This window comes from Petromyzon marinus, chromosome 79 (assembly GCF_048934315.1).
Source record: "Petromyzon marinus isolate PM22_M1 ecotype Great Lakes invasive population chromosome 79, UKy_Petmar_22M1.pri1.0, whole genome shotgun sequence".
Classification (NCBI taxonomy): Eukaryota; Metazoa; Chordata; class Hyperoartia; order Petromyzontiformes; family Petromyzontidae; genus Petromyzon; species Petromyzon marinus.
The window spans coordinates 21,061,064-21,088,829 of NC_133745.1; the positions used below are offsets into that span (position 1 = coordinate 21,061,064).

Here is a 27,766-nt window from a genome sequence, read left to right on the forward strand (position 1 = left end):
TCAGGATATTGCTCATCGTACCAATCAGACCATCCTGGAGTACAGTCTTCTGCAAAGATACATTTTAAATCAGTTTTCAAACGATTACTATATATCAACTCCTTTTTCTCCACGGTAATGTTCTGAAAGCTAAAATTTCTATCAAAACTACGAATGCTCCATTGCTATGAGCGTAATACAAACTTTGTATATAATTTTGCACAGGAAGTATACAATGAGTGTTTTCATCCTGAATTAACCATACGTAAACCTTTAGAATGTTGTGGAGGCTGAAAGCTAAAGAACAGTGAGCTGCCAACTCCTTCTTTTAGCATGACCCACTTTTACGTAGATACGCTGCCTTAATCTCCAGCACTGCCCACATAGTTGGTAGTTTCTCGTGGTAACAAGCTGACCTACTGCTCGGTAAGTTACTCCTATTCGGCTACAAACCCAGCCTAGAGTTCATTAGTCCCACCCTGTTCCAGTAAAATGAGCCAAGTATGGGACCAGAAGACTATAAAGCAGGACAAAATCACACTTTTACAATGCTTCATGACCCTACGATAGACTTTAGTAACCGGCAATGTCCCGACCCTACCGGAGCATATGGTGGCTTGAATTGAACGTATGATTGCATTTAATATAGTATCCATATTTGATTTTGCAACTAATTCCAATATCGTACCTGGGCCTGGAGTTGGGGGTGATGGTTCTGGCTCCTTGTTGCTGGAGGTTGGAGATGGGGGTGTCTTGTCCTTCGGTCCAGTTGGTTCTTGAGGAGGAGCGCCACTCTCTTCTGGAGCTGGCTTTGTTGGCTTTTCCTCAACCGGGGGTTTGGGTGTCACTTTGAAAGAAAAGCAAGGGATGGATGTTGACAGAATTTAGATTGCTCATGAATTTTCAGTTGAACCTTGTAAAATGATGTAAGCAACCTTCAGTCGATATTTTAAATTAGCATTACGAATCATTTACTTGAAAGTTATACTAAATCATGTATACTTAGTTGCCAATAAAGTGCTCAATTAAATCCTCCCCACGATGTCTGCGTTGGGGGGATTATTTTACCATTCTTCATCATGCTCTTCAGTGGGGTTTATTAAACGTCCGATGAGGGAGCATGGAAGTACATCACAATTAAGAGGTGTGGCATTCTGCTCTGTGAAGTCTATATTGTAAATATTCAGCCTATGACATCTGTTACACAGATTGTCACCTATCCAACACCTATCCATAAGCAAGTCATAAGTAGTTTCTGAGATCTAACAAATTAAGTCCCGTTGTTTGATTTGATCATAAGCAGTATACTTCCTGTATATATAATCTCGTAAAATGTATCACACCTGGCCCTTCTGGGGGTGATGGTTCTGGCTCCTTATTGCCGGAGGTTGGAGGTGGGGGTGTCTTGTCCTTCGGTCCAGTTGGTTCTTGAGGAGGAGCGCCACTCTCTTCTGGAGCTGGCTTTGTTGGCTTTTCCTCAACCGGGGGTTTGGGTGTCACTTTGAAAAAAAAGCAAGGGATGGATGTTGACAGAATTCAGATTACTCATGCATTTTCAGTTGAACCTTGTAAAATGTTGTAAGCAACCTTCAGTCGATATTTCCAATTTGCATTACGAATAATTTACTTGAAAGTTATACTAAATCATGTATAGCTGTTTGCCAATACACTGCTCAATTAAATCCTCCCCAGAGTGTCTGCGTTGGGGGGGTTATTTTACCATCCTTCATCATGCTCTTCAGTGGGGTTTATTAAACGTCCGATGAGGGAGCATGGAAGTACATCACAATTAAGAGGTGTGGCATTCTGCTCTGTGAAGTCTATATTGTAAATAATCATCCTATGACATCTGTTACACAGATTGTCACCTATCCAACACCTATCCATAAGCAAGTCTTAATTAGTTTCTGAGATCTAACAAATTAAGTCCCGTTGTTTGATTTGATCATAAGCAGTATACTTCCTGTATATATAATCTTATAAAATTTATCACACCTGGCCCTTCTGGGGGTGAGGGTTCTGGCTCCTTGTTGCCGGTGGTTGGAGGTGGGGGTGTCTTGTCCTTCGATGCAGTTGGTTCTGGAAGAGGAGCGCAAACCTTACTAATTGGCTGTGTCGGGTGGTAGCGGAGTTAAAAACTAATTTATATTAATGCGATCTAACCCAGAAAACATCGTGGATATGATGATATCAATATATTAACCATGTGCTTTGCAACTCATTTTACCAATGTACCTTGGCTTCGTGAAGATGGACTTGGTGCAGGAGGTCCACCTGCTCTGGAGCAGCAGAATCTGACCTTGTAGTTGTAACATGGCAGTCCTCCTTGATCCTCATTTACACATTTCAGTCCTTTATTCTTGTCACAAGTGATTGTCTGGCCCAATTCCTGCCATGGGGTATTGGGGAATCTCTCTGCTTTGCATTCAATGTTTTGCACTGGTGAGTCAGGCAGACAAACCACTTTCCCTGAGGCTATGACCTTCTGGTAAGATTCCTCATCTCCGCCATTTTCTTCATCAGGATATTGCTCATCGTACCAATCAGACCATCCTGGAGTACAGTCTTCTGCAAAGATACATTTTAAATCAGTTTTCAAACGACTACTATATATCAACTCCTTTTTCTCCACGGTAATGTTCTGAAAGCTAAAATTTCTATCAAAACTATGAATGCTCCATTGCTATGAGCGTAATACAAACTTTGTATATCATTTTGCACAGGAAGTATACAATGAGTGTCTTCATCCTGAATTAACCATACGTAAACCTTTAGAATGTTGTGGAGGCTCAAAGCTAAAGAACAGTGAGCTGCCAACTCCTTCTTTTAGCATGATCCACTTTTACGTAGATACGCTGCCTTAATCTCCAGCACTGCCCACATAGTTGGTAGTTTCAAGCGGTAACAAGCTGACCTACTGCTCGGTAAGTTACTCCTATTCGGCTATGAACCCAGCCTAGAGTTCATTAGTCCCACCCTGTTCCAGTGAAATGTGCCAAGTATGGGACCAGAAGACTATAAAGCAGGACAAAATCACACTTTTACAATGCTTCATGACCCTACGATAGACTTTAGTAACCGGCAATGTCCCGAACCTACCGGAGCATATGGTTGCTTGAATTGAATGTATGATTGCATTTAATATAGTATCCATATTTGATTTTGCAACTAATTCCAATATCGTACCTGTGCCTGGAGTTGGGGGTGATGGTTCTGGCTCCTTGTTGCTGGAGGTTGGAGGTGGGGGTGTCTTGTCCTTCGGTCCAGTTGGCTCTTGAGGAGGAGCGCCACTCTCTTCTGGAGCTGGCTTTGTTGGCTTTTCCTCAACCGGGGGTTTGGGTGTCACTTTGAAAGAAAAGCAAGGGATGGATGTTGACAGAATTTAGATTGCTCATGAATTTTCAGTTGAACCTTGTAAAATGATGTAAGCAACCTTCAGTCGATATTTTAAATTAGCATTACGAATAATTTACTTGAAAGTTATACTAAATCATGTATAGCTGTTTGCCAATAAACTGCTCAATTAAATCCTCCCCACGATGTCTGCGTTGGGGGGGTTATTTTACCATTCTTCATCATGCTCTTCAGTGGGGTTTATTAAACGTCCGATGAGGGAGCATGGAAGTACATCACAATTAAGAGGTGTGGCATTCTGCTCTGTGAAGTCTATATTGTAAATAATCAGCCTATGACGTCTGTTACACAGATTGTCACCTATCCAACACCTATCCATAAGCAAGTCTTAAGTAGTTTCTGAGCTCTAACAAATTAAGTCCCATATTCGTAGCTCTTTCGGTTAAGTCACGTTGAAATATATATAAACAATATATATAAACAATATATATTTTAAGTCACGTTGAAATATATATAAACAATATATATTTTATTATTTTATTGTTTCCCTTCAACGTGACTTTACCGAAAGAGCTAAGAATATGAATTACTGCAGTCACGAAAGCTTTAAATCAAAAATTAAGTCCCGTTGTTTGATTTGAACATAAGCAGTATACTTCCAGTATATATAATCTCATAAAATGAACACACCTGGCCCTTCTGGGGGTGATGGTTCTGGCTCCTTGTTGCTGGAGGTTGGAGGTGGGGGTGTCTTGTCCTTCGGCGCAGTTGGTTCTTGAGGAGGAGCGCCACTCTCTTCAGGAGCTGGCTTTGTTGGCTTTTCCTCAACCGGGGGTTTCGGTGTCACTTTGAAAGAAAAGCAAAGGATTGGTGTTGACAGAAGGTATATTGCATTGACTTGGGAGCATTTAATTACAGCAAAATGAAGGAATATGTTATCCTGCCTTATGCAGCCTATAACATGCAGACTATGACACATGTTACCGATGTGGTCACATTTTCCTGCCAACCAGGGCAACCCTCTTTCGTTTCTGAGATCTGAGAAATGTATGCACATTCTGCGCTATTTGATCGTAAGTATTATATGGCTGGTATAAACATAGAAATGTTTTTTGAAACTTGCAAACGTAACACACCTGGCCCTTCAGGGGGTGTCGGTTCTGGCTCCTTGTTGCCAGAGGTTGGAGGTGGGGGTGTCTTGTCCTTGGGTCCAGTTGGTTCTTGAGGAGGAGCGCCACTCTCTTCTGGAGCTGGCTTTGTTGGCTTTTCCTCAACCGGGGGTTTCGGTGTCACTTTGAAAGAAAAGGCAAGGGATGTATGTTGACAGAATTCAGATTACTCATGCATTTTCAGTTGAACCTTGTAAAATGTTGTAAGCAACCTTCAGGCAATACTTTCAATTTGCATTACGAATAATTTACTTGAGAGTTATACAAAATCGTGTATAACTGTTTGCCAATACACTGCTCAATTAAATCATCCCCACAGTGTCTGCGTTGGGGGGGTTATTTGACGATGCTTCATCATGCTCTTCAGTGCGGGTTAGTGAACGTGGGATGGAGAGCATGGAAGTACATCACAATAAAGAGGTGTGGCATTCTGCTCTGTGCAGTCCATATTGTAAATATTCAGCCTATGACATATGTTACACAGATTATCACCTATCCAACACCTATCCATAATCAAGTCGTAATTAGTTCTGAGATCTAACAAATTAAGTCACGTTGTTTGATTTGATCCTCAACAGTATACTTCCTGTATATATAATCTTACAAAAGGAACACACCTGGCCCTTCTGGGGGTGATGGTTCTGGCCCCTTGTTGCTGGAGGTTGTAGGTGCGGGTGTCTTGTCCTTCGATGCAGTTGGTTCTGGAAGAGGAGCGCAAACCTTACTAATTGGCTGTGTCGGGTGGTAGTGGAGTTAAAAAATAATTTATATTAATGCGATCTAACCCAGAAAACATCGTGGATATGATGATATCAATATATTAACCATGTGCTTTGCAACTAATTTTACCAATGTACCTGGGCTTCGTGAAGATGGACTTGGTGCAGGAGGTCCACCTGCTCTGGAGCAGCAGAATCTGACCTTGTAGTTGTAACATGGCAGTCCTCCTTGATCCTCATTTACACATTTCAGTCCTTTATTCTTGTCACAAGTGATTGTCTGGCCCAATTCCTGCCATGGGGTATTGGGGAATCTCTCTGCTTTGCATTCAATGTTTTGCACTGGTGAGTCAGGCAAACAAACCACTTTCCCTGAGGCTATGACCTTCTGGTAAGATTCCTCATCTCCGCCATTTTCTTCATCAGGATATTGCTCATCGTACCAATCAGACCATCCTGGAGTACAGTCTTCTGCAAAGATACATTTTAAATCAGTCTTCAAACGATTACTATATATCAACTCCTTTTTCTCCACGGTAATGTTCTGAAAGCTAAAATTTCTATCAAAACTATGAATGCTCCATTGCTATGAGCGTAATACAAACTTTGTATATCATTTTGCACAGGAAGTATACAATGAGTGTCTTCATCCTGAATTAACCATACGTAAACCTTTAGAATGTTGTGGAGGCTCAAAGCTAAAGAACAGTGAGCTGCCAACTCCTTCTTTTAGCATGATCCACTTTTACGTAGATACGCTGCCTTAATCTCCAGCACTGCCCACATAGTTGGTAGTTTCAAGCGGTTACAAGCTGACCTACTGCTCGGTAAGTTACTCCTATTCGGCTACGAACCCAGCCTAGAGTTCATTAGTCCCACCCTGTTCCAGTGAAATGTGCCAAGTATGGGACCAGAAGACTATAGAGCAGGACAAAATCACACTTTTACAATGCTTCATGACCCTACGATAGACTTTTGTAACCGGCAATGTCCCGACCCTACCGGAGCATATGGTGGCTTGAATTGAACATATGATTGCATTTAATATATTATCCATATTTGATTTTGCAACTAATTCCAATATCGTACCTGGGCCTGGAGTTGGGGGTGATGGTTCTGGCTCCTTGTTGCTGGAGGTTGGAGGTGGGGGTGTCTTGTCCTTCGGTCCAGTTGGTTCTTGAGGAGGAGCGCCACTCTCTTCTGGAGCTGGCTTTGTTGGCTTTTCCTCAACCGGGGGTTTGGGTGTCACTTTGAAAGAAAAGCAAGGGATGGATGTTGACAGAATTTAGATTGCTCATGAATTTTCAGTTGAACCTTGTAAAATGATGTAAGCAACCTTCAGTCGATATTTTAAATTAGCATTACGAATAATTTACTTGAAAGTTATACTAAATCATGTATAGCTGTTTGCCAATACACTGCTCAATTAAATCCTCCCCAGAGTGTCTGCGTTGGGGGGGTTATTTTACCATCCTTCATCATGCTCTTCAGTGGGGTTTATTAAACGTCCGATGAGGGAGCATGGAAGTACATCACAATTAAGAGGTGTGGCATTCTGCTCTGTGAAGTCTATATTGTAAATAATCAGCCTATGACGTCTGTTACACAGATTGTCACCTATCCAACACCTATCCATAAGCAAGTCTTAAGTAGTTTCTGAGCTCTAACAAATTAAGTCCCATATTCGTAGCTCTTTCGGTTAAGTCACATTGAAGGGAAACAATAAAATAATAAAGTATATATAAACAATATATATATTTTATTATTTTATTGTTTCCCTTCAACGTGACTTTACCGAAAGAGCTAAGAATATGAATTACTGCAGTCACGAAAGCTTTAAATCAAAAATTAAGTCCCGTTTTTGATTTGAACATAAGCAGTATACTTCCAGTATATATATAATCTCATAAAATGAACACACCTGGCCCTTCTGGGGGTGATGGTTCTGGCTCCTTGTTGCCGGAGGTTGGAGGTGGGGGTGTCTTGTCCTTCGGCGCAGTTGGTTCTTGAGGAGGAGCGCCACTCTCTTCAGGAGCTGGCTTTGTTGGCTTTTCCTCAACCGGGGGTTTCGGTGTCACTTTGAAAGAAAAGCAAAGGATTGGTGTTGACAGAAGGTATATTGCATTGACTTGGGAGCATTTAATTACAGCAAAATGAAGGAATATGTTATCCTGCCTTCTGCAGCCTATAACATGCAGACTATGACACATGTTACTGATGTGGTCACATTTTCCTGCCAACCAGGGCAACCCTCTTTCGTTTCTGAGATCTGAGAAATGTATGCACATTCTGCGCTATTTGATCGTAAGTATTATATGGCTGGTATAAACGTAGAAATGTTTTTTGAAACTTGCAAACGTAACACACCTGGCCCTTCAGGGGGTGTCGGTTCTGGCTCCTTGTTGCCAGAGGTTGGAGGTGGGGGTGTCTTGTCCTTGGGTCCAGTTGGTTCTTGAGGAGGAGCGCCACTCTCTTCTGGAGCTGGCTTTGTTGGCTTTTCCTCAACCGGGGGTTTCGGTGTCACTTTGAAAGAAAAGGCAAGGGATGTATGTTGACAGAATTCAGATTACTCATGCATTTTCAGTTGAACCTTATAAAATGTTGTAAGCAACCTTCAGGCAATACTTTCAATTTGCATTACGAATAATTTACTTGAGAGTTATACAAAATCGTGTATAACTGTTTGCCAATACACTGCTCAATTAAATCATCCCCACGGTGTCTGCGTTGGGGGGGTTATTTGACGATGCTTCATCATGCTCTTCAGTGCGGGTTAGTGAACGTGGGATGGAGAGCATGGAAGTACATCACAATAAAGAGGTGTGGCATTCTGCTCTGTGCAGTCCATATTGTAAATATTCAGCCTATGACATATGTTACACAGATTATCACCTATCCAACACCTATCCATAATCAAGTCGTAATTAGTTCTGAGATCTAACAAATTAAGTCACGTTGTTTGATTTGATCCTCAACAGTATACTTCCTGTATATATAATCTTACAAAAGGAACACACCTGGCCCTTCTGGGGGTGATGGTTCTGGCCCCTTGTTGCTGGAGGTTGTAGGTGCGGGTGTCTTGTCCTTCGATGCAGTTGGTTCTGGAAGAGGAGCGCAAACCTTACTAATTGGCTGTGTCGGGTGGTAGTGGAGTTAAAAATTAATTTATATTAATGCGATCTAACCCAGAAAACATCGTGGATATGATGATATCAATATATTAACCATGTGCTTTGCAACTAATTTTACCAATGTACCTGGGCTTCGTGAAGATGGACTTGGTGCAGGAGGTCCACCTGCTCTGGAGCAGCAGAATCTGACCTTGTAGTTGTAACATGGCAGTCCTCCTTGATCCTCATTTACACATTTCAGTCCTTTATTCTTGTCACAAGTGATTGTCTGACCCAATTCCTGCCATGGGGTATTGGGGAATCTCTCTGCTTTGCATTCAATGTTTTGCACTGGTGAGTCAGGCAAACAAACCACTTTCCCTGAGGCTATGACCTTCTGGTAAGATTCCTCATCTCCGCCATTTTCTTCATCAGGATATTGCTCATCGTACCAATCAGACCATCCTGGAGTACAGTCTTCTGCAAAGATACATTTTAAATCAGTCTTCAAACGATTACTATATATCAACTCCTTTTTCTCCACGGTAATGTTCTGAAAGCTAAAATTTCTATCAAAACTATGAATGCTCCATTGCTATGAGCGTAATACAAACTTTGTATATCATTTTGCACAGGAAGTATACAATGAGTGTCTTCATCCTGAATTAACCATACGTAAACCTTTAGAATGTTGTGGAGGCTCAAAGCTAAAGAACAGTGAGCTGCCAACTCCTTCTTTTAGCATGATCCACTTTTACGTAGATACGCTGCCTTAATCTCCAGCACTGCCCACATAGTTGGTAGTTTCAAGCGGTTACAAGCTGACCTACTGCTCGGTAAGTTACTCCTATTCAGCTACGAACCCAGCCTAGAGTTCATTAGTCCCACCCTGTTCCAGTGAAATGTGCCAAGTATGGGACCAGAAGACTATAGAGCAGGACAAAATCACACTTTTACAATGCTTCATGACCCTACGATAGACTTTTGTAACCGGCAATGTCCCGACCCTACCGGAGCATATGGTGGCTTGAATTGAACATATGATTGCATTTAATATATTATCCATATTTGATTTTGCAACTAATTCCAATATTGTACCTGGGCCTGGAGTTGGGGGTGATGGTTCTGGCTCCTTGTTGCTGGAGGTTGGAGGTGGGGGTGTCTTGTCCTTCGGTCCAGTTGGTTCTTGAGGAGGAGCGCCACTCTCTTCTGGAGCTGGCTTTGTTGGCTTTTCCTCAACCGGGGGTTTGGGTGTCACTTTGAAAGAAAAGCAAGGGATGGATGTTGACAGAATTTAGATTGCTCATGAATTTTCAGTTGAACCTTGTAAAATGATGTAAGCAACCTTCAGTCGATATTTTAAATTAGCATTACGAATAATTTACTTGAAAGTTATACTAAATCATGTATAGCTATTTGCCAATAAACTGCTCAATTAAATCCTCCCCACGATGTCTGCGTTGGGGGGGTTATTTTACCATTCTTCATCATGCTCTTCAGTGGGGTTTATTAAACGTCCGATGAGGGAGCATGGAAGTACATCACAATTAAGAGGTGTGGCATTCTGCTCTGTGAAGTCTATTTTGTAAATATTCAGCCTATGACATCTGTTACACAGATTGTCACCTATCCAACACCTTTACATAAGCAAATCATAAGTAGTTTCTGAGATCTAACAAATTAAGTCCCGTTGTTTGATTTGATCATAAGCAGTATACTTCCTGTATATATAATCTCGTAAAATGTATCACACCTGGCCCTTCTGGGGGTGATGGTTCTGGCTCCTTGTTGCCGGAGGTTGGAGGTGGGGGTGTCTTGTCCTTCGGTCCAGTTGGTTCTTGAGGAGGAGCGCCACTCTCCTCTGGAGCTGGCTTTGTTGGCTTTACCTCAACCGGGGGTGTGGGTGTCACTTTGAAAGAAAAGCAAGGGATGGATGTTGACAGAATTCAGATTACTCATGCATTTTCAGTTGAACCTTGTAAAATGTTGTAAGCAACCTTCAGTCGATATTTCCAATTTGCATCACGAATAATTTACTTGAAAGTTATACTAAATCATGTATAGCTGTTTGCCAATACACTGCTCAATTAAATCCTCCCCAGAGTGTCTGCGTTGGGGGGGTTATTTTACCATCCTTCATCATGCTCTTCAGTGGGGTTTATTAAATGTCTGATGAGGGAGCATGGAAGTACATCACAATTAAGAGGTGTGGCATTCTGCTCTGTGAAGTCTATATTGTAAATAATCAGCCTATGACGTCTGTTACACAGATTGTCACCTATCCAACACCTATCCATAAGCAAGTCTTAAGTAGTTTCTGAGCTCTAACAAATTAAGTCCCATATTCGTAGCTCTTTCGGTTAAGTCACGTTGAAGGGAAACAATAAAATAATAAAATATATATATAAACAATATATATTTTATTATTTTATTGTTTCCCTTCAACGTGACTTTACCGAAAGAGCTAAGAATATGAATTACTGCAGTCACGAAAGCTTTAAATCAAAAATTAAGTCCCGTTGTTTGATTTGAACATAAGCAGTATACTTCCAGTATATATAATCTCATAAAATGAACACACCTGGCCCTTCTGGGGGTGATGGTTCTGGCTCCTTGTTGCCAGAGGTTGGAGGTGGGGGTGTCTTGTCCTTGGGTCCAGTTGGTTCTTGAGGAGGAGCGCCACTCTCTTCTGGAGCTGGCTTTGTTGGCTTTTCCTCAACCGGGGGTTTCGGTGTCACTTTGAAAGAAAAGCAAAGGATTGGTGTTGACAGAAGGTATATTGCATTGACTTGGGAGCATTTAATTACAGCAAAATGAAGGAATATGTTATCCTGCCTTCTGCAGCCTATAACATGCAGACTATGACACATGTTACCGATGTGGTCACATTTTCCTGCCAACCAGGGCAACCCTCTTTCGTTTCTGAGATCTGAGAAATGTATGCACATTCTGCGCTATTTGATCGTAAGTATTATATGGCTGGTATAAACATAGAAATGTTTTTTGAAACTTGCAAATGTAACACACCTGGCCCTTCAGGGGGTGTCGGTTCTGGCTCCTTGTTGCCAGAGGTTGGAGGTGGGGGTGTCTTGTCCTTGGGTCCAGTTGGTTCTTGAGGAGGAGCGCCACTCTCTTCTGGAGCTGGCTTTGTTGGCTTTTCCTCAACCGGGGGTTTCGGTGTCACTTTGAAAGAAAAGGCAAGGGATGTATGTTGACAGAATTCAGATTACTCATGCATTTTCAGTTGAACCTTGTAAAATGTTGTAAGCAACCTTCAGGCAATACTTTCAATTTGCATTACGAATAATTTACTTGAGAGTTATACAAAATCGTGTATAACTGTTTGCCAATACACTGCTCAATTAAATCATCCCCACGGTGTCTGCGTTGGGGGGGTTATTTGACGATGCTTCATCATGCTCTTCAGTGCGGGTTAGTGAACGTGGGATGGAGAGCATGGAAGTACATCACAATAAAGAGGTGTGGCATTCTGCTCTGTGCAGTCCATATTGTAAATATTCAGCCTATGACATATGTTACACAGATTATCACCTATCCAACACCTATCCATAATCAAGTCGTAATTAGTTCTGAGATCTAACAAATTAAGTCACGTTGTTTGATTTGATCCTCAACAGTATACTTCCTGTATATATAATCTTACAAAAGGAACACACCTGGCCCTTCTGGGGGTGATGGTTCTGGCCCCTTGTTGCTGGAGGTTGTAGGTGCGGGTGTCTTGTCCTTCGATGCAGTTGGTTCTGGAAGAGGAGCGCAAACCTTACTAATTGGCTGTGTCGGGTGGTAGTGGAGTTAAAAATTAATTTATATTAATGCGATCTAACCCAGAAAACATCGTGGATATGATGATATCAATATATTAACCATGTGCTTTGCAACTAATTTTACCAATGTACCTGGGCTTCGTGAAGATGGACTTGGTGCAGGAGGTCCACCTGCTCTGGAGCAGCAGAATCTGACCTTGTAGTTGTAACATGGCAGTCCTCCTTGATCCTCATTTACACATTTCAGTCCTTTATTCTTGTCACAAGTGATTGTCTGACCCAATTCCTGCCATGGGGTATTGGGGAATCTCTCTGCTTTGCATTCAATGTTTTGCACTGGTGAGTCAGGCAAACAAACCACTTTCCCTGAGGCTATGACCTTCTGGTAAGATTCCTCATCTCCGCCATTTTCTTCATCAGGATATTGCTCATCGTACCAATCAGACCATCCTGGAGTACAGTCTTCTGCAAAGATACATTTTAAATCAGTCTTCAAACGATTACTATATATCAACTCCTTTTTCTCCACGGTAATGTTCTGAAAGCTAAAATTTCTATCAAAACTATGAATGCTCCATTGCTATGAGCGTAATACAAACTTTGTATATCATTTTGCACAGGAAGTATACAATGAGTGTCTTCATCCTGAATTAACCATACGTAAACCTTTAGAATGTTGTGGAGGCTCAAAGCTAAAGAACAGTGAGCTGCCAACTCCTTCTTTTAGCATGATCCACTTTTACGTAGATACGCTGCCTTAATCTCCAGCACTGCCCACATAGTTGGTAGTTTCAAGCGGTTACAAGCTGACCTACTGCTCGTTAAGTTACTCCTATTCAGCTACGAACCCACCCTAGAGTTCATTAGTCCCACCCTGTTCCAGTGAAATGTGCCAAGTATGGGACCAGAAGACTATAGAGCAGGACAAAATCACACTTTTACAATGCTTCATGACCCTACGATAGACTTTTGTAACCGGCAATGTCCCGACCCTACCGGAGCATATGGTGGCTTGAATTGAACATATGATTGCATTTAATATATTATCCATATTTGATTTTGCAACTAATTCCAATATCGTACCTGGGCCTGGAGTTGGGGGTGATGGTTCTGGCTCCTTGTTGCTGGAGGTTGGAGGTGGGGGTGTCTTGTCCTTCGGTCCAGTTGGTTCTTGAGGAGGAGCGCCACTCTCTTCTGGAGCTGGCTTTGTTGGCTTTTCCTCAACCGGGGGTTTGGGTGTCACTTTGAAAGAAAAGCAAGGGATGGATGTTGACAGAATTTAGATTGCTCATGAATTTTCAGTTGAACCTTGTAAAATGATGTAAGCAACCTTCAGTCGATATTTTAAATTAGCATTACGAATAATTTACTTGAAAGTTATACTAAATCATGTATAGCTGTTTGCCAATAAACTGCTCAATTAAATCCTCCCCACGATGTCTGCGTTGGGGGGGTTATTTTACCATTCTTCATCATGCTCTTCAGTGGGGTTTATTAAACGTCCGATGAGGGAGCATGGAAGTACATCACAATTAAGAGGTGTGGCATTCTGCTCTGTGAAGTCTATTTTGTAAATATTCAGCCTATGACATCTGTTACACAGATTGTCACCTATCCAACACCTTTACATAAGCAAGTCATAAGTAGTTTCTGAGATCTAACAAATTAAGTCCCGTTGTTTGATTTGATCATAAGCAGTATACTTCCTGTATATATAATCTCGTAAAATGTATCACACCTGGCCCTTCTGGGGGTGATGGTTCTGGCTCCTTGTTGCCGGAGGTTGGAGGTGGGGGTGTCTTGTCCTTTGGTCCAGTTGGTTCTTGAGGAGGAGCGCCACTCTCCTCTGGAGCTGGCTTTGTTGGCTTTTCCTCAACCGGGGGTGTGGGTGTCACTTTGAAAGAAAAGCAAGGGATGGATGTTGACAGAATTCAGATTACTCATGCATTTTCAGTTGAACCTTGTAAAATGTTGTAAGCAATCTTCAGTCGATATTTCCAATTTGCATCACGAATAATTTACTTGAAAGTTATACTAAATCATGTATAGCTGTTTGCCAATACACTGCTCAATTAAATCCTCCCCAGAGTGTCTGCGTTGGGGGGGTTATTTTACCATCCTTCATCATGCTCTTCAGTGGGGTTTATTAAACGTCCGATGAGGGAGCATGGAAGTACATCACAATTAAGAGGTGTGGCATTCTGCTCTGTGAATTCTATATTGTAAATAATCAGCCTATGACGTCTGTTACACAGATTGTCACCTATCCAACACCTATCCATAAGCAAGTCTTAAGTAGTTTCTGAGCTCTAACAAATTAAGTCCCATATTCGTAGCTCTTTCGGTTAAGTCACGTTGAAGGGAAACAATAAAATAATACAATATATATAAACTATATATTTTATTATTTTATTGTTTCCCTTCAACGTGACTTTACCGAAAGAGCTAAGAATATGAATTACTGCAGTCACGAAAGCTTTAAATCAAAAATTAAGTCCCGTTGTTTGATTTGAACATAAGCAGTATACTTCCAGTATATATAATCTCATAAAATGAACACACCTGGCCCTTCTGGGGGTGATGGTTCTGGCTCCTTGTTGCCGGAGGTTGGAGGTGGGGGTGTCTTGTCCTTCGGCGCAGTTGGTTCTTGAGGAGGAGCGCCACTCTCTTCAGGAGCTGGCTTTGTTGGCTTTTCCTCAACCGGGGGTTTCGGTGTCACTTTGAAAGAAAAGCAAAGGATTGGTGTTGACAGAAGGTATATTGCATTGACTTGGGAGCATTTAATTACAGCAAAATGAAGGAATATGTTATCCTGCCTTCTGCAGCCTATAACATGCAGACTATGACACATGTTACCGATGTGGTCACATTTTCCTGCCAACCAGGGCAACCCTCTTTCGTTTCTGAGATCTGAGAAATGTATGCACATTCTGCGCTATTTGATCGTAAGTATTATATGGCTGGTATAAACATAGAAATGTTTTTTGAAACTTGCAAACGTAACACACCTGGCCCTTCAGGGGGTGTCGGTTCTGGCTCCTTGTTGCCAGAGGTTGGAGGTGGGGGTGTCTTGTCCTTGGGTCCAGTTGGTTCTTGAGGAGGAGCGCCACTCTCTTCTGGAGCTGGCTTTGTTGGCTTTTCCTCAACCGGGGGTTTCGGTGTCACTTTGAAAGAAAAGGCAAGGGATGTATGTTGACAGAATTCAGATTACTCATGCATTTTCAGTTGAACCTTGTAAAATGTTGTAAGCAACCTTCAGGCAATACTTTCAATTTGCATTACGAATAATTTACTTGAGAGTTATACAAAATCGTGTATAACTGTTTGCCAATACACTGCTCAATTAAATCATCCCCACGGTGTCTGCGTTGGGGGGGTTATTTGACGATGCTTCATCATGCTCTTCAGTGCGGGTTAGTGAACGTGGGATGGAGAGCATGGAAGTACATCACAATAAAGAGGTGTGGCATTCTGCTCTGTGCAGTCCATATTGTAAATATTCAGCCTATGACATATGTTACACAGATTATCACCTATCCAACACCTATCCATAATCAAGTCGTAATTAGTTCTGAGATCTAACAAATTAAGTCACGTTGTTTGATTTGATCCTCAACAGTATACTTCCTGTATATATAATCTTACAAAAGGAACACACCTGGCCCTTCTGGGGGTGATGGTTCTGGCCCCTTGTTGCTGGAGGTTGTAGGTGCGGGTGTCTTGTCCTTCGATGCAGTTGGTTCTGGAAGAGGAGCGCAAACCTTACTAATTGGCTGTGTCGGGTGGTAGTGGAGTTAAAAATTAATTTATATTAATGCGATCTAACCCAGAAAACATCGTGGATATGATGATATCAATATATTAACCATGTGCTTTGCAACTAATTTTACCAATGTACCTGGGCTTTGTGAAGATGGACTTGGTGCAGGAGGTCCACCTGCTCTGGAGCAGCAGAATCTGACCTTGTAGTTGTAACATGGCAGTCCTCCTTGATCCTCATTTACACATTTCAGTCCTTTATTCTTGTCACAAGTGATTGTCTGGCCCAATTCCTGCCATGGGGTATTGGGGAATCTCTCTGCTTTGCATTCAATGTTTTGCACTGGTGAGTCAGGCAAACAAACCACTTTCCCTGAGGCTATGACCTTCTGGTAAGATTCCTCATCTCCGCCATTTTCTTCATCAGGATATTGCTCATCGTACCAATCAGACCATCCTGGAGTACAGTCTTCTGCAAAGATACATTTTAAATCAGTCTTCAAACGATTACTATATATCAACTCCTTTTTCTCCACGGTAATGTTCTGAAAGCTAAAATTTCTATCAAAACTATGAGTGCTCCATTGCTATGAGCGTAATACAAACTTTGTATATCATTTTGCACAGGAAGTATACAATGAGTGTCTTCATCCTGAATTAACCATACGTAAACCTTTAGAATGTTGTGGAGGCTCAAAGCTAAAGAACAGTGAGCTGCCAACTCCTTCTTTTAGCATGATCCACTTTTACGTAGATACGCTGCCTTAATCTCCAGCACTGCCCACATAGTTGGTAGTTTCAAGCGGTTACAAGCTGACCTACTGCTCGGTAAGTTACTCCTATTCGGCTACGAACCCAGCCTAGAGTTCATTAGTCCCACCCTGTTCCAGTGAAATGTGCCAAGTATGGGACCAGAAGACTATAGAGCAGGACAAAATCACACTTTTACAATGCTTCATGACCCTACGATAGACTTTTGTAACCGGCAATGTCCCGACCCTACCGGAGCATATGGTGGCTTGAATTGAACATATGATTGCATTTAATATATTATCCATATTTGATTTTGCAACTAATTCCAATATCGTACCTGGGCCTGGAGTTGGGGGTGATGGTTCTGGCTCCTTGTTGCTGGAGGTTGGAGGTGGGGGTGTCTTGTCCTTCGGTCCAGTTGGTTCTTGAGGAGGAGCGCCACTCTCTTCTGGAGCTGGCTTTGTTGGCTTTTCCTCAACCGGGGGTTTGGGTGTCACTTTGAAAGAAAAGCAAGGGATGGATGTTGACAGAATTTAGATTGCTCATGAATTTTCAGTTGAACCTTGTAAAATGATGTAAGCAACCTTCAGTCGATATTTTAAATTAGCATTACGAATAATTTACTTGAAAGTTATACTAAATCATGTATAGCTGTTTGCCAATACACTGCTCAATTAAATCCTCCCCAGAGTGTCTGCGTTGGGGGGGTTATTTTACCATCCTTCATCATGCTCTTCAGTGGGGTTTATTAAACGTCCGATGAGGGAGCATGGAAGTACATCACAATTAAGAGGTGTGGCATTCTGCTCTGTGAAGTCTATATTGTAAATAATCAGCCTATGACATCTGTTACACAGATTGTCACCTATCCAACACCTTTACATAAGCAAGTCATAAGTAGTTTCTGAGATCTAACAAATTAAGTCCCGTTGTTTGATTTGATCATAAGCAGTATACTTCCTGTATATATAATCTCGTAAAATGTATCACACCTGGCCCTTCTGGGGGTGATGGTTCTGGCTCCTTGTTGCCGGAGGTTGGAGGTGGGGGTGTCTTGTCCTTCGGTCCAGTTGGTTCTTGAGGAGGAGCGCCACTCTCCTCTGGAGCTGGCTTTGTTGGCTTTTCCTCAACCGGGGGTGTGGGTGTCACTTTGAAAGAAAAGCAAGGGATGGATGTTGACAGAATTCAGATTACTCATGCATTTTCAGTTGAACCTTGTAAAATGTTGTAAGCAACCTTCAGTCGATATTTCCAATTTGCATCACGAATAATTTACTTGAAAGTTATACTAAATCATGTATAGCTGTTTGCCAATAAACTGCTCAATTAAATCCTCCCCACGATGTCTGCGTTGGGGGGGTTATTTTACCATTCTTCATCATGCTCTTCAGTGGGGTTTATTAAACGTCCGATGAGGGAGCATGGAAGTACATCACAATTAAGAGGTGTGGCATTCTGCTCTGTGAAGTCTATATTGTAAATATTCAGCCTATGACATCTGTTACACAGATTGTCACCTATCCAACACCTTTACATAAGCAAGTCATAAGTAGTTTCTGAGATCTAACAAATTAAGTCCCGTTGTTTGATTTGATCATAAGCAGTATACTTCCTGTATATATAATCTCGTAAAATGTATCACACCTGGCCCTTCTGGGGGTGATGGTTCTGGCTCCTTGTTGCCGGAGGTTGGAGGTGGGGGTGTCTTGTCCTTCGGTCCAGTTGGTTCTTGAGGAGGAGCGCCACTCTCCTCTGGAGCTGGCTTTGTTGGCTTTTCCTCAACCGGGGGTGTGGGTGTCACTTTGAAAGAAAAGCAAGGGATGGATGTTGACAGAATTCAGATTACTCATGCATTTTCAGTTGAACCTTGTAAAATGTTGTAAGCAACCTTCAGTCGATATTTCCAATTTGCATCACGAATAATTTACTTGAAAGTTATACTAAATCATGTATAGCTGTTTGCCAATAAACTGCTCAATTAAATCCTCCCCACGATGTCTGCGTTGGGGGGGTTATTTTACCATCCTTCATCATGCTCTTCAGTGGGGTTTATTAAACGTCCGATGAGGGAGCATGGAAGTACATCACAATTAAGAGGTGTGGCATTCTGCTCTGTGAAGTATATATTGTAAATAATCAGCCTATGACGTCTGTTACACAGATTGTCACCTATCCAACACCTATCCATAAGCAAGTCTTAAGTAGTTTCTGAGCTCTAACAAATTAAGTCCCATATTCGTAGCTCTTTCGGTTAAGTCACGTTGAAGGGAAACAATACAATAATAAAATATATATAAACAATATATATTTTATTATTTTATTGTTTCCCTTCAACGTGACTTTACCGAAAGAGCTAAGAATATGAATTACTGCAGTCACGAAAGCTTTAAATCAAAAATTAAGTCCCGTTGTTTGATTTGAACATAAGCAGTATACTTCCAGTATATATAATCTCATAAAATGAACACACCTGGCCCTTCTGGGGGTGATGGTTCTGGCTCCTTGTTGCCGGAGGTTGGAGGTGGGGGTGTCTTGTCCTTCGGCGCAGTTGGTTCTTGAGGAGGAGCGCCACTCTCTTCAGGAGCTGGCTTTGTTGGATTTTCCTCAACCGGGGGTTTCGGTGTCACTTTGAAAGAAAAGCAAAGGATTGGTGTTGACAGAAGGTATATTGCATTGACTTGGGAGCATTTAATTACAGCAAAATGAAGGAATATGTTATCCTGCCTTCTGCAGCCTATAACATGCAGACGATGACACATGTTACCGATGTGGTCACATTTTCCTGCCAACCAGGGCAACCCTCTTTCGTTTCTGAGATCTGAGAAATGTATGCACATTCTGCGCTATTTGATCGTAAGTATTATATGGCTGGTATAAACATAGAAATGTTTTTTGAAACTTGCAAACGTAACACACCTGGCCCTTCAGGGGGTGTCGGTTCTGGCTCCTTGTTGCCAGAGGTTGGAGGTGGGGGTGTCTTGTCCTTGGGTCCAGTTGGTTCTTGAGGAGGAGCGCCACTCTCTTCTGGAGCTGGCTTTGTTGGCTTTTCCTCAACCGGGGGTTTCGGTGTCACTTTGAAAGAAAAGGCAAGGGATGTATGTTGACAGAATTCAGATTACTCATGCATTTTCAGTTGAACCTTGTAAAATGTTGTAAGCAACCTTCAGGCAATACTTTCAATTTGCATTACGAATAATTTACTTGAGAGTTATACAAAATCGTGTATAACTGTTTGCCAATACACTGCTCAATTAAATCATCCCCACGGTGTCTGCGTTGGGGGGGTTATTTGACGATGCTTCATCATGCTCTTCAGTGCGGGTTAGTGAACGTGGGATGGAGAGCATGGAAGTACATCACAATAAAGAGGTGTGGGATTCTGCTCTGTGCAGTCCATATTGTAAATATTCAGCCTATGACATATGTTACACAGATTATCACCTATCCAACACCTATCCATAATCAAGTCGTAATTAGTTCTGAGATCTAACAAATTAAGTCACGTTGTTTGATTTGATCCTCAACAGTATACTTCCTGTATATATAATCTTACAAAAGGAACACACCTGGCCCTTCTGGGGGTGATGGTTCTGGCCCCTTGTTGCTGGAGGTTGTAGGTGCGGGTGTCTTGTCCTTCGATGCAGTTGGTTCTGGAAGAGGAGCGCAAACCTTACTAATTGGCTGTGTCGGGTGGTAGTGGAGTTAAAAATTAATTTATATTAATGTGATCTAACCCAGAAAACATCGTGGATATGATGATATCAATATATTAACCATGTGCTTTGCAACTAATTTTACCAATGTACCTGGGCTTCGTGAAGATGGACTTGGTGCAGGAGGTCCACCTGCTCTGGAGCAGCAGAATCTGACCTTGTAGTTGTAACATGGCAGTCCTCCTTGATCCTCATTTACACATTTCAGTCCTTTATTCTTGTCACAAGTGATTGTCTGGCCCAATTCCTGCCATGGGGTATTGGGGAATCTCTCTGCTTTGCATTCAATGTTTTGCACTGGTGAGTCAGGCAAACAAACCACTTTCCCTGAGGCTATGACCTTCTGGTAAGATTCCTCATCTCCGCCATTTTCTTCATCAGGATATTGCTCATCGTACCAATCAGACCAGCCTGGAGTACAGTCTTCTGCAAAGATACATTTTAAATCAGTCTTCAAACGATTACTATATATCAACTCCTTTTTCTCCACGGTAATGTTCTGAAAGCTAAAATTTCTATCAAAACTATGAGTGCTCCATTGCTATGAGCGTAATACAAACTTTGTATATCATTTTGCACAGGAAGTATACAATGAGTGTCTTCATCCTGAATTAACCATACGTAAACCTTTAGAATGTTGTGGAGGCTCAAAGCTAAAGAACAGTGAGCTGCCAACTCCTTCTTTTAGCATGATCCACTTTTACGTAGATACGCTGCCTTAATCTCCAGCACTGCCCACATAGTTGGTAGTTTCAAGCGGTTACAAGCTGACCTACTGCTCGGTAAGTTACTCCTATTCGGCTACGAACCCAGCCTAGAGTTCATTAGTCCCACCCTGTTCCAGTGAAATGTGCCAAGTATGGGACCAGAAGACTATAGAGCAGGACAAAATCACACTTTTACATTGCTTCATGACCCTACGATAGACTTTTGTAACCGGCAATGTCCCGACCCTACCGGAGCATATGGTGGCTTGAATTGAACATATGATTGCATTTAATATATTATCCATATTTGATTTTGCAACTAATTCCAATATCGTACCTGGGCCTGGAGTTGGGGGTGATGGTTCTGGCTCCTTGTTGCTGGAGGTTGGAGGTGGGGGTGTCTTGTCCTTCGCTCCAGTTGGTTCTTGAGGAGGAGCGCCACTCTCTTCTGGAGCTGGCTTTGTTGGCTTTTCCTCAACCGGGGGTTTGGGTGTCACTTTGAAAGAAAAGCAAGGGATGGATGTTGACAGAATTTAGATTGCTCATGAATTTTCAGTTGAACCTTGTAAAATGATGTAAGCAACCTTCAGTCGATATTTTAAATTAGCATTACAAATAATTTACTTGAAAGTTATACTAAATCATGTATAGCTGTTTGCCAATAAACTGCTCAATTAAATCCTCCCCACGATGTCTGCGTTGGGGGGGTTATTTTACCATTCTTCATCATGCTCTTCAGTGGGGTTTATTAAACGTCCGATGAGGGAGCATGGAAGTACATCACAATTAAGAGGTGTGGCATTCTGCTCTGTGAAGTCTATATTGTAAATATTCAGCCTATGACATCTGTTACACAGATTGTCACCTATCCAACACCTTTACATAAGCAAGTCATAAGTAGTTTCTGAGATCTAACAAATTAAGTCCCGTTGTTTGATTTGATCATAAGCAGTATACTTCCTGTATATATAATCTCGTAAAATGTATCACACCTGGCCCTTCTGGGGGTGATGGTTCTGGCTCCTTGTTGCCGGAGGTTGGAGGTGGGGGTGTCTTGTCCTTCGGTCCAGTTGGTTCTTGAGGAGGAGCGCCACTCTCCTCTGGAGCTGGCTTTGTTGGCTTTTCCTCAACCGGGGGTGTGGGTGTCACTTTGAAAGAAAAGCAAGGGATGGATGTTGACAGAATTCAGATTACTCATGCATTTTCAGTTGAACCTTGTAAAATGTTGTAAGCAAACTTCAGTCGATATTTCCAATTTGCATCACGAATAATTTACTTGAAAGTTATACTAAATCATGTATAGCTGTTTGCCAATAAACTGCTCAATTAAATCCTCCCCACGATGTCTGCGTTGGGGGGGTTATTTTACCATTCTTCATCATGCTCTTCAGTGGGGTTTATTAAACGTCCGATGAGGGAGCATGGAAGTACATCACAATTAAGAGGTGTGGCATTCTGCTCTGTGAAGTCTATATTGTAAATATTCAGCCTATGACATCTGTTACACAGATTGTCACCTATCCAACACCTTTACATAAGCAAGTCATAAGTAGTTTCTGAGATCTAACAAATTAAGTCCCGTTGTTTGATATGATCATAAGCAGTATACTTCCTGTATATATAATCTCGTAAAATGTATCACACCTGGCCCTTCTGGGGGTGATGGTTCTGGCTCCTTGTTGCCGGAGGTTGGAGGTGGGGGTGTCTTGTCCTTCGGTCCAGTTGGTTCTTGAGGAGGAGCGCCACTCTCCTCTGGAGCTGGCTTTGTTGGCTTTTCCTCAACCGGGGGTGTGGGTGTCACTTTGAAAGAAAAGCAAGGGATGGATGTTGACAGAATTCAGATTACTCATGCATTTTCAGTTGAACCTTGTAAAATGTTGTAAGCAATCTTCAGTCGATATTTCCAATTTGCATCACGAATAATTTACTTGAAAGTTATACTAAATCATGTATAGCTGTTTGCCAATACACTGCTCAATTAAATCCTCCCCAGAGTGTCTGCGTTGGGGGGGTTATTTTACCATCCTTCATCATGCTCTTCAGTGGGGTTTATTAAACGTCCGATGAGGGAGCATGGAAGTACATCACAATTAAGAGGTGTGGCATTCTGCTCTGTGAAGTCTATATTGTAAATAATCAGCCTATGACGTCTGCTACACAGATTGTCACCTATCCAACACCTATCCATAAGCAAGTCTTAAGTAGTTTCTGAGCTATAACAAATTAAGTCCCATATTCGTAGCTCTTTCGGTTAAGTCACGTTGAAGGGAAACAATAAAATAATACAATATATATAAACAATATATATTTTATTATTTTATTGTTTCCCTTCAACGTGACTTTACCGAAAGAGCTAAGAATATGAATTACTGCAGTCACGAAAGCTTTAAATCAAAAATTAAGTCCCGTTGTTTGATTTGAACATAAGCAGTATACTTCCAGTATATATAATCTCATAAAATGAACACACCTGGCCCTTCTGGGGGTGATGGTTCTGGCTCCTTGTTGCCGGAGGTTGGAGGTGGGGGTGTCTTGTCCTTCGGCGCAGTTGGTTCTTGAGGAGGAGCGCCACTCTCTTCAGGAGCTGGCTTTGTTGGATTTTCCTCAACCGGGGGTTTCGGTGTCACTTTGAAAGAAAAGCAAAGGATTGGTGTTGACAGAAGGTATATTGCATTGACTTGGGAGCATTTAATTACAGCAAAATGAAGGAATATGTTATCCTGCCTTCTGCAGCCTATAACATGCAGACTATGACACATGTTACCGATGTGGTCACATTTTCCTGCCAACCAGGGCAATCCTCTTTCGTTTCTGAGATCTGAGAAATGTATGCACATTCTGCGCTATTTGATCGTAAGTATTATATGGCTGGTATAAACATAGAAATGTTTTTTGAAACTTGCAAACGTAACACACCTGGCCCTTCAGGGGGTGTCGGTTCTGGCTCCTTGTTGCCAGAGGTTGGAGTTGGGGGTGTCTTGTCCTTGGGTCCAGTTGGTTCTTGAGGAGGAGCGCCACTCTCTTCTGGAGCTGGCTTTGTTGGCTTTTCCTCAACCGGGGGTTTCGGTGTCACTTTGAAAGAAAAGGCAAGGGATGTATGTTGACAGAATTCAGATTACTCATGCATTTTCAGTTGAACCTTGTAAAATGTTGTAAGCAACCTTCAGGCAATACTTTCAATTTGCATTACGAATAATTTACTTGAGAGTTATACAAAATCGTGTATAACTGTTTGCCAATACACTGCTCAATTAAATCATCCCCACGGTGTCTGCGTTGGGGGGGTTATTTGACGATGCTTCATCATGCTCTTCAGTGCGGGTTAGTGAACGTGGGATGGAGAGCATGGAAGTACATCACAATAAAGAGGTGTGGCATTCTGCTCTGTGCAGTCCATATTGTAAATATTCAGCCTATAACATATGTTACACAGATTATCACCTATCCAACACCTATCCATAATCAAGTCGTAATTAGTTCTGAGATCTAACAAATTAAGTCACGTTGTTTGATTTGATCCTCAACAGTATACTTCCTGTATATATAATCTTACAAAAGGAACACACCTGGCCCTTCTGGGGGTGATGGTTCTGGCCCCTTGTTGCTGGAGGTTGTAGGTGCGGGTGTCTTGTCCTTCGATGCAGTTGGTTCTGGAAGAGGAGCGCAAACCTTACTAATTGGCTGTGTCGGGTGGTAGTGGAGTTAAAAATTAATTTATATTAATGCGATCTAACCCAGAAAACATCGTGGATATGATGATATCAATATATTAACCATGTGCTTTGCAACTAATTTTACCAATGTACCTGGGCTTCGTGAAGATGGACTTGGTGCAGGAGGTCCACCTGCTCTGGAGCAGCAGAATCTGACCTTGTAGTTGTAACATGGCAGTCCTCCTTGATCCTCATTTACACATTTCAGTCCTTTATTCTTGTCACAAGTGATTGTCTGGCCCAATTCCTGCCATGGGGTATTGGGGAATCTCTCTGCTTTGCATTCAATGTTTTGCACTGGTGAGTCAGGCAAACAAACCACTTTCCCTGAGGCTATGACCTTCTGGTAAGATTCCTCATCTCCGCCATTTTCTTCATCAGGATATTGCTCATCGTACCAATCAGACCATCCTGGAGTACAGTCTTCTGCAAAGATACATTTTAAATCAGTCTTCAAACGATTACTATATATATCAACTCCTTTTTCTCCACGGTAATGTTCTGAAAGCTAAAATTTCTATCAAAACTATGAATGCTCCATTGCTATGAGCGTAATACAAACTTTGTATATCATTTTGCACAGGAAGTATACAATGAGTGTCTTCATCCTGAATTAACCATACGTAAACCTTTAGAATGTTGTGGAGGCTCAAAGCTAAAGAACAGTGAGCTGCCAACTCCTTCTTTTAGCATGATCCACATTTACGTAGATACGCTGCCTTAATCTCCAGCACTGCCCACATAGTTGGTAGTTTCAAGCGGTTACAAGCTGACCTACTGCTCGGTAAGTTACTCCTATTCGGCTACGAACCCAGCCTAGAGTTCATTAGTCTCACCCTGTTCCAGTGAAATGTGCCAAGTATGGGACCAGAAGACTATAGAGCAGGACAAAATCACACTTTTACAATGCTTCATGACCCTACGATAGACTTTTGTAACCGGCAATGTCCCGACCCTACCGGAGCATATGGTGGCTTGAATTGAACATATCATTGCATTTAATATATTATCCATATTTGATTTTGCAACTAATTCCAATATCGTACCTGGGCCTGGAGTTGGGGGTGATGGTTCTGGCTCCTTGTTGCTGGAGGTTGGAGGTGGGGGTGTCTTGTCCTTCGGTCCAGTTGGTTCTTGAGGAGGAGCGCCACTCTCTTCTGGAGCTGGCTTTGTTGGCTTTTCCTCAACCGGGGGTTTGGGTGTCACTTTGAAAGAAAAGCAAGGGATGGATGTTGACAGAATTTAGATTGCTCATGAATTTTCAGTTGAACCTTGTAAAATGATGTAAGCAACCTTCAGTCGATATTTTAAATTAGCATTACGAATAATTTACTTGAAAGTTATACTAAATCATGTATAGCTGTTTGCCAATACACTGCTCAATTAAATCCTCCCCAGAGTGTCTGCGTTGGGGGGGTTATTTTACCATCCTTCATCATGCTCTTCAGTGGGGTTTATTAAACGTCCGATGAGGGAGCATGGAAGTACATCACAATTAAGAGGTGTGGCATTCTGCTCTGTGAAGTCTATATTGTAAATAATCAGCCTATGACGTCTGTTACACAGATTGTCACCTATCCAACACCTATCCATAAGCAAGTCTTAAGTAGTTTCTGAGCTCTAACAAATTAAGTCCCATATTCGTAGCTCTTTCGGTTAAGTCACATTGAAGGGAAACAATAAAATAATAAAATATATATGAACAATATATATTTTATATATATGAACAATATATATTTTATTATTTTATTGTTTCCCTTCAAAGTGACTTTACCGAAAGAGCTAAGAATATGAATTACTGCAGTCACGAAAGCTTTAAATCAAAAATTAAGTCCCGTTGTTTGATTTGAACATAAGCAGTATACTTCCAGTATATATATAATCTCATAAAATGAACACACCTGGCCCTTCTGGGGGTGATGGTTCTGGCTCCTTGTTGCCAGAGGTTGGAGGTGGGGGTGTCTTGTCCTTGGGTCCAGTTGGTTCTTGAGGAGGAGCGCCACTCTCTTCTGGAGCTGGCTTTGTTGGCTTTTCCTCAACCGGGGGTTTCGGTGTCACTTTGAAAGAAAAGCAAAGGATTGGTGTTGACAGAAGGTATATTGCATTGACTTGGGAGCATTTAATTACAGCAAAATGAAGGAATATGTTATCCTGCCTTCTGCAGCCTATAACATGCAGACTATGACACATGTTACCGATGTGGTCACATTTTCCTGCCAACCAGGGCAACCCTCTTTCGTTTCTGAGATCTGAGAAATGTATGCACATTCTGCGCTATTTGATCGTAAGTATTATATGGCTGGTATAAACATAGAAATGTTTTTTGAAACTTGCAAACGTAACACACCTGGCCCTTCAGGGGGTGTCGGTTCTGGCTCCTTGTTGCCAGAGGTTGGAGGTGGGGGTGTCTTGTCCTTTGGTCCAGTTGGTTCTTGAGGAGGAGCGCCACTCTCTTCTGGAGCTGGCTTTGTTGGCTTTTCCTCAACCGGGGGTTTCGGTGTCACTTTGAAAGAAAAGGCAAGGGATGTATGTTGACAGAATTCAGATTACTCATGCATTTTCAGTTGAACCTTGTAAAATGTTGTAAGCAACCTTCAGGCAATACTTTCAATTTGCATTACGAATAATTTACTTGAGAGTTATACAAAATCGTGTATAACTGTTTGCCAATACACTGCTCAATTAAATCATCCCCACGGTGTCTGCGTTCGGGAGGTTATTTTACCTTCCTTCATCATGCTATTCAGTGGGGTTTATTGAACGTCCGATGAGGGAGCATGGAAGTACATCACAATTAAGAGGTGTGGCATTCTGCTGTGTGAAGTCTATATTGTAAATATTCAGCCTATGACATCTGTTACACAGATTGCCACCTATCCAACACCTATCCATAAGCAAGTCTTAATTAGTTTCTGAGATCTAACAAATTAAGTCCTGTTGTTTGATTTGATCATAAGCAGTATACTTCCTGTATATATAATCTTATAAAATGAACACACCTGGCC

General features: G+C 41.8%; 1 long non-coding RNA gene across 7 annotated transcripts; it reads right to left on the reverse strand.

Annotated features, from left to right (window-relative positions):
• Positions 1-7,108: 7,108 nt before the first annotated feature.
• Positions 7,109-24,186, reverse strand: LOC116958556 (uncharacterized). Of its 7 annotated transcripts, none has more exons than XR_012931019.1 (11): positions 23,965-24,186; positions 23,519-23,674; positions 22,693-22,848; positions 20,435-22,196; positions 19,099-20,278; positions 18,273-18,428; positions 16,966-17,776; positions 14,679-16,347; positions 13,200-14,010; positions 10,913-12,581; positions 7,109-10,240 (listed from the first exon to the last, which is right to left on the reverse strand). It is a non-coding gene; the product is annotated as an uncharacterized LOC116958556 (long non-coding RNA). The 7 variants fall into 7 exon arrangements; XR_012931017.1 differs by having other exon boundaries at positions 14,679-15,858; positions 16,015-16,347; positions 19,099-22,196; XR_012931020.1 differs by having other exon boundaries at positions 14,679-14,834; positions 15,125-16,347; positions 19,099-22,196.
• Between the last annotated feature and the right edge of the window lie 3,580 nt (positions 24,187-27,766).